We start from the raw sequence: 7,030 nt of genomic DNA, 5'->3' as shown, positions 1-7,030 counted from the left end.
AATCTGTCTCTTGTCAATTTGACTCTAAATCCAGCTAGAGGGACCTTAAGGTAGAGGAAGGTCTTCCTCCCCAACACAACTTAGCTTTTCTCCAGAGAACCAGACTCTTGGGGACCATCTGCCTTCTGAACACTTTTTTAGTTAGTGTTTCCTCAAGCTCATCATATCCCCAAGTCTGCATTTCTTCTACTGAGAACGAATGTAAGCTCCAGGACAAAGAGTTTGTTTTTTTCGCCATTGTATGCCCTGAGCTCAGTGTTCAATGAATGTCTAGAATCCACTCAGTTGTGTAAGCCTGAGACCTGGGAGTCATCTTTTACTCTAATTTCTCCTTCACCTCTGACATGCAGTCCACCAAGTCTTGTTCATAACTAAGTATGTCTTATGGCAGAAAAATGAAGTGAATTATTAAGCAATTATAACACAGACACTTGTGTTCTGCCTCTTTCCTGGCTCATTAACACTGGAACTGAAGTAGTGGGAGGGCAGCTCCCTCCTTGCTTCCTCTCCCTATCTGTACCCAGCCCTCCCAGCCTTAGAGAAAAGGGAGACAGTTTTTCATTAGCTATTGGTTCAGGCACAGGTTACAATGGGCCATTAAGGTATATCATGTAAGAAAAGAAGAAAATGGAGCTTTCTGAAGGTGGGATAAGGACCCTGTAGGGTGGTGATAGAGAAATGAAGGAGGAGGGGCCTGGGACTGGATCCGAGCCTGCGTGTGAGAAGGCCCCTCCCCCAGAGAAAGACCCTTGCCAGGGCATGAGTCCTCCCAACCACACTGGGGGAAGCTGGCTCTTTGATACCATGGGCCACACAGCTTGAGTGTCCATTCTGTGTACAGGATCAGAGCTTGGACTCCTCTGTACCGGGGCTTCAACCTATTTACTGCCCAGGGACCTTTGTTTGGTTTCCCTAGACGATGCTCTCTCCCAGAATAACTGCATCTATCTAGCAGGTACCTTTTTAAGATGCCCCAGGGAGCCTGTAAGATTTGAAGACATACCCTTGGCACCTAGTTAGCTGGGGGAAGGAGTTCCCACATGCCTTTTCCAGAATGGGTGGCGAACTGGGTGAGCTGGAGACCTCTGAAGAGCTGGGACAGTGTTAACCATGTCTCCATCACAGACTGATTTGTCTGCTCATCTCTCTTCCATGATCTATAACTGTAGTCCATGCCTCCTTCATCTCTCACCTGGTAACTACAGAAACCTCCTAACTGGCCTCCCTACCTCCTATCTCACGCTTATCCCATCCATTCTCCACAGAGAAGTCAGAAGTTTTGTAGAAAGAAAGAAAGAGAGAGAGAGGAAGGAAGGAAGGAAGGAAGGAAGGAAGGAAGGAAGGAAGGAAGGAAGAAAAAAGAAAGAAAGAAACCCTTGTAATACTTTACCTCCTCCTTCTCCTCACCTGGCTAACAGCTAGGTGTCAGCTTTAGGATCACTTATTTTGAGAAGACTTCTGTGACAACCCTTTTCCCAGGACACACACACAAGATTAGATATCTAGATATACACTTCCCCCAACACTGCAGTTGATTCTAATTACTTGTTTATATTTTTGACTAACTTGTGGTCAGAGAACAGGCCTACTTGTCTGTTTACTTGTGACCTTCTCTCCAATGCCCATTGGCATTGTATATGGTGGGGAGAGGTAAATTCTGCACCAGTGGTTCTCAAACTTGACCATGGATCAGAATTACCTGGAGGTTTGTAAACACACAGGTTGTTGGATCCCCCTTACTGATTCAGTAGGTCTGGGAAAGGGCTGGAAACAATGCATCTGTGACAAGTTCTCAGGTGTAGTACTGGGGCTGGTTGGAGACCAGATTTTGAGTTATCACCACTCTGCACCTAGTAAGAAGACAGTCTAGAGGGGTAGATCGGAGTAACTTTTCAGATAAAAAGAAAGTTTGAGGGAGAAGTATAAATTTTGGACATCTCAGAGGTCGTGGCTAAAATGGGAGATATTTGAATTTGATATTAAAGATGGCAGAACTTGGGGAGTCCAGGGAGCTCTGTCAGTTAAGCATCTAACTTTTGGCTCAGGTCATGATCTCACAGTTAGTTTGAGCCCTGCTTCGGCTCTGTGCTGACTGTACGATGCCTGCTTGGGATTCTTTTTCTCTGACTCTCTCTCTGTCCCTCCCATGTCTCTCTCTCTAAACAAACAAACCAACCAAACAAACTTAAAAAAAAATCATTAAAAAAAATTAAAATGGCAGAACTTTCCAATAGTTGACAAGGTCCTGGAGTAACTATGAGAATGCATGGTTCAAATGGCCTGTAGAGGAAGGTGTGCTATGGAGGAAAAGACCTGAAAATGAAAAAAGAATTTTTTTATTTGAAAAAATACAATATTGAAATGAAAAAAAAGGGTGCAAGTGAAAAAGAAGATTGTAAAATGGAATGTGTGACATCATTCCAATTTCATTAAAAATATCTAGAAAAATACTGGAAATACATGGCAATGCTTATAATAGTTATCCCTGTGGGTGAGTTTTATTACCTTCCTAAATTTTCAAAATTCCATTATCATATTTTCTTTTCATAATTAGAGGAAAGCTTTTTTTTCTTTTTGAACCCTCTGAGTCTCAGACATTTCCATCTGGTTGAATTAAATTATGTCCCCTTTTATCCCCTTGAACTTGTTTTTCTTTGACATCTCAACTTGTGCTGGAAGTATGAAAATCAACAAAATTAAAAGAACTAAAATAAAAAACAAGCAAAAGAAGGAAAAGGAAAAAAGAACCTCAGGAAAAAGATGATTTAGTTGTTACTGACACCTACAAGAAGACATTGGCCCTCTAATTATTCCATATACTCGAAGGTCGAAGGTCGCAGCCACCTACCTGGAGGCGTTGGTTACCAGGCTGTCAGGGACTGGTGACCTCATCCACTGGTCAGACAGGGAACGCCAGTCCTGATCTCTTACCTATCACCTCCTGTTTCTTCTCATAAACTTCAGGCATGTGCTGAATATGGTTCCCAACTTTAGTCTTCCTGTTCAGAATTCTACCTCCTTATTTCTTTTTGAACTAGATCCCCCTCCCACCCAAATAATTTCATTTTTAAAAGTTAATAGAAAGTTATTCTTTTCTATCTTTAGTATTAAAAATTAAGTTCTTAAAAATGACTTGATAACCTAAGCCCTCTTTATAACAAATAGGCTTATTTGGTGCATAAATTCAAAGTCCCAAACAAGTAAAGTTCAAATATACTTTAAGAACACAACCTATTTTATCCAAGATAGCTCTTGTGCAGTAAAAAATTCTCTCTATGTGTCATAATGTATACCAACTGGCAGTAGTATTTGCCAGTAAGAATTTCTTGCTCATTTATCTAAAAGAATGAGATATATAGGAATTTCAGCATATGCATTTACTTCATTTTAAGTATGAACAATTCTGTGGGTGTCTGGCTGGCTTATTCTGTGGAGCATGCAACTCTTGATCATGGGGTCATGAATTCAAGCCCCATGTTAGGTATGGAGCCTACTTTATTTATTTATTCAAAAAAGCTTTTAATATTAATTTATTTGAGAGAGAGAGAGACAGACAGACAGACATTGAATCCCAGGCAGGCTCCAGGCTCTGAGCTGTCAACACAGAGCCCAACAAGGGACTCACAAACACGCAAACCATCAGATTATGACCTGAGCCAAAGCTGGACTCTCAACTGACTGAGACACCCAGGCGCCCCAAGCCTACTTTATTTTTTAAAAATTATTTTTATTTCTGACTCATTTTTATTTTGAGCTTACTTAAAAAAGAAACTAACTGGGGCACCTGGGTGGCTCGGTCGGTTAAGCGACAGACTTCGGCTCAGGTTGTGATCTCACAGTCTGTGGGTTTGAGCCCCTTGTCAGGCTCTGTGCTGACAGCTCAGAGCCTGGAGCCTGCTTCGGATTCTGTGTCTCCCTCTCTCTCTGCCTATCCTCCACTCATGCTCTGTTTCTCTCTGCCTCAATTATAAATAACATTAAAAAAAATTTTTTTAATTAAAAAACCCAACTATTAATTATTAACAATTCTGAATCTCTTATCGAGGCCTTATAATTCTTTACCTACAGAGAAGTACATACAAATAAAATTAGGAATATGAATATAAAGTTCCAAATATTTATTTCATATTAATCCATTATTATGGAAGAAAATAATTGAATAGTATATGACTACAGCAAAACATAAGAGGTATACAGAATTGTAATTTTCATCACAAACACGGATCAGATCAGATAAGGAAAGACTAGAATCTTGATATTTCAAAAATACTGATTACCTCATAGCTATTTTCTTTTTTAATTAAAAATATTTTTAATGTTTATTTTATTTTGAGAGAGACAGAGTGTGAGCAGGGGAGGGGCAGAGAGAGAGGGAGACACAGAATCTGAAGCAGGCTCCAGGCTCTGAGCTGTCAGTGCAGAGCCCTACACGGGGCTTAGCTTGAACCTTGGAACTGAACTGAACCAGGAGATCATGACCTGAGCTGAAGTCAGTCTTTACTGACAGCCACCCAGGCACCCCGTAGGTATTTTCTTAAATGTCCTTACACTCCTGTAATAAAGTGTAAATTAACAGAATTGTTCTGAGACCAGGAAATGGTGGTCCTGAATGATTTGGCAAAGTAAGACAGTAAGTGACAGAATGGAACCAGAAACTAGTTTTTCTAATTGCCACCTTAGTACTTCTTATTCTAGATTGTATTATCTGTGCTGCCACAAGGCAAACCATATCATTGCCTTTCCCATTTTAGAAAAAGATTGTGTAAGCTTCCTTTGTGGTCTGATGGCAAAAGGCATATATTATTTAAAAAATGTCAACTACAGATCATATTGACAAAATGTTTTTACCTGTTCTTTACAGATTCAAATTGTTCTTCATTTCATCAAATAATCACCACTTTCTCAGTCTGTTAAGAACAATCAGAAATTACTGAATGTTAATGAAGAAAGAGGCATTAGATATAATCTTGTCTATCATCTCACTGAGAAAACTAAGGCCCAAATAGATTTGTCAGAGTTACAGTGTGAGTTGGTGGGAGTCTCCTGACTTCTAGGCCAGAGCTATTTAGAGCACATAACACTGCCTCAGTGCATCCTATTTCAAAGTCAGGGCACAATGAGAGAATCGGACCATCAGTACTGGTCAATGTACCAGCTAAAGGAGTCTATGTGCCCTTTTACCTCTTTATTTTTCTCCTAAACGTAGTCAGTGTACTTTCATTTTGTTGCCTAATGTGTTGGGAGTGGGGAGTCAGAAAAAACAAGGAAAATGTTAAGTGGTAAATGTAATTCAGATTTTTTTTAGGGACAATGAGTAAAGTAAGTCTGGCTGGACTTTAGAAAACTTGCAATTTTTCAGAGAAGACCAAGAAAGAGATAAGGAGGAATGACCCAGGGAATTGATGACCTCCTGCTGCCAGGGCCTCTGTTGGGCACTTTTATGGGGCTTTCTCATTCCTCTGAACTACACTTCAGGTTAGCATCTGTTAACCTCATTTTGTTACTCAAGAAGAAACTGAGGCTCCAAGAGGTTCAGTCATGTATTCCACAGTCACACAGGCTGGGAACTAGTAGAGTTAGGTCCCATGTGGTCTGTCGGCTGTGGAGCCTGTATATTTTTGGTTCTACAGGAGAATATGTGTTAGGTGAACAAAGGAAAATAACAATGACTGCAGTGTGATCTAGTAGTAGTAAGAATGGCAGCAGTGCTTTACATGTGTGATTTATAACATGATTAAATGAGCATATGAATAGGACTGATGGGGTGTCTCTTGCTCTTCCTCAGCAAAAGAGAGGAAGATAGACATATACTTAAGATTTTCTTTGGCTTACTTGTTTTCTGAAAAAGAATTGAAAGACTCAATTAATTTAATTTGCCACATTTATCAGATTATTATGTTCTTGATGTGGGTGGATAGATTGGCATGTGATTGTGTGAAATTAAACCTGGTATCTTCAGAATTCTTCTAGCAGATAAGCATCCCTTTGGGTTCATTATTTAGTTTTGTAATTAGTGATTACTATTAGCATTTCCTGAATGGGAGTTTTTAATCTGCACCCAGGTCTTTTTCCTTTTGAAGTTAAATGTCATGTACACCCTTATTTCTTTTATGTTAACCTACATATGAAAAAGCAAATTTGCATTATGAGGAAAATCAGTAACCAGTCATTTTTACACATACATATCCTCCAAATAAATCTCTGATGACTAATTTTACATTAGTCTGCAACTCCAGTTTAAGTTTTAGGCTCCATTCTCTTATTTGGAAGACAGTGCCCAGTTCTGTAAAACGGTGTAATATAAAGGCGATGTCCATTTATAAATAATCATTGTCTTCTAATGAATTAATCCTCACTCGCAATTGTCAGTTCGATACAAACTTGGGTAAAGATGCGTGGTCACCAAAATTGTATTCTCTGTATTTAAAAATGTCATTCTCATTCTCAACTCCCTAGAACTGTTACTACAAAAGAACTATTTATTTTGCCATTCATCCTAAAAATAAAACCTTTCACCCGGATTTACCACTTTAATAGTCACATTTTTATCTAATTTGAAACGAATTTGAAAGAATCCATTTCCAGGTGCAATGAGATCAGACAAGAGTTGGAACTGGGGCAGATAGGAGGGGGTAATCTAAAAGCCCACCTCCTTGCTTAGAAACACATCAGGAATTTCTAGAACTCACAAGGAAGTGAGGGAAGAGATTTTAAAAGCTGAATAGTGCCGCTCTTTGCCAGTTCTTGCGGACGAAGGCCCAACCGGCTGCGGCGAGGACCGCTAAGAGTTAACGAAGGACTGAGCCCCCCGCGCTGCGGACTCCCGGCGCGCTCCCTCCGCCCTCGTGTCCCCACCCTCTCGTTTTGGCAAGGGATTAAAGTGCTCCCCCCTGTGGCAGCAGTGACCCAGAAATGAGTTTGATTCACACAGCCCTTCCTCCATAACAAGCCAAACGCACGTCCGAGAGTGCCTCCCTGCGCGAGTGCCGAGTGTGTGCGCGCCGGCGAGAGCAGGGGCCCGCCCGCCCGC

The sequence above is a fragment of the Suricata suricatta genome, chromosome 1, assembly GCF_006229205.1.
Source record: "Suricata suricatta isolate VVHF042 chromosome 1, meerkat_22Aug2017_6uvM2_HiC, whole genome shotgun sequence".
Classification (NCBI taxonomy): Eukaryota; Metazoa; Chordata; class Mammalia; order Carnivora; family Herpestidae; genus Suricata; species Suricata suricatta.
The sequence above is the reverse complement of the archived record's forward strand: the minus strand, read 5'-3'. Positions refer to the sequence as shown.